This window comes from Sinocyclocheilus anshuiensis, unplaced genomic scaffold (assembly GCF_001515605.1).
Source record: "Sinocyclocheilus anshuiensis isolate Anshui unplaced genomic scaffold, SAMN03320099.WGS_v1.1 scaffold2651, whole genome shotgun sequence".
In the NCBI taxonomy this organism is placed as follows: Eukaryota; Metazoa; Chordata; class Actinopteri; order Cypriniformes; family Cyprinidae; genus Sinocyclocheilus; species Sinocyclocheilus anshuiensis.
This window is the reverse complement of record NW_015538066.1, coordinates 57,817-58,858: the sequence shown is the minus strand read 5'-3', so window position 1 is coordinate 58,858 and position 1,042 is coordinate 57,817.

The following is a 1,042-nucleotide window of genomic DNA, read 5'->3' as shown; positions in this document are numbered from 1 at the left end:
TTTGGACCACAGATGTCTGATATCTCAACACATTCATCCACATCTGTATTAAAGAAAAACAGTTTTGGGTGACTCATATCTGGATACATATCTGGAGGTCATCTCATTCTTTGAGCAAAACTGTTGCCCAGATAATGACTAACTTCCTGTATGGTGTCTACACCAGCAAATTTCTTTCAATTCTTCTGGAGAATGAGGTTAACACTGAAATCTAATAAGTGAGTTTATAGAATTTGTTTGAAGATGTTGAGAGCCAGTTTTGTTTAAGATTACACAAACTTACAGATAGTGTAGTTTCAAAACAATTCAGATCCACTGAAAATGGCAGAAAGGAGTAAGGTGAATCTTGGAAAATTTATGATCGTAGTATTCTACAACAATTTTTCCCAAAGTTATTACAATTCTTGTCCATTTTTATGACACATGAATAATCGCTAAATGATTATTCAAGGTAAGAATAAACACAAATATAAATATAAAATATACTTCTACATGTGTTATTTTTATATAGCTCTTGATTAGAGTGATCAGGATTTAATTTTTAATTTTATTTTTTGTTTGTGTGACTGTATGTAATGATGCTGGAAAGCACTTTGGTCAACGGCAGTTGTTTTAAATGTGCTATAGAAATAAAATTTGTATTGTATTTTATTGATGCTGATGGTAATGTATACATACAAATATAAACCCATAAAAACATAAAAGACCTCTTTTCATTCATCTACATCTATACAGGGAGAATAATGACTGAAAAAAGAAATATCAACCTTTTTAAACACTAAAGAAAAATAAAATTTAGAAAATCTTTCTGAAGAAAAACAGGTCTATAAAAACGTCTCAGGTTACTTATGTAACCATGATTCCCTGAGTAGGAAACGAGACACTGCGTCTGACGCCTTGTCTGGATCACATCCCTTAGGTCTTGCCTACCTCCCTTTGACCCGCAATTCCTCCTTCCCCTACCCGCGGGGCGGAGGAGGATCGCGAGTCGCGACATTAGCCTTCTGTGCCCGTCTCTGATCCTCAGACCGAGACGGACCAG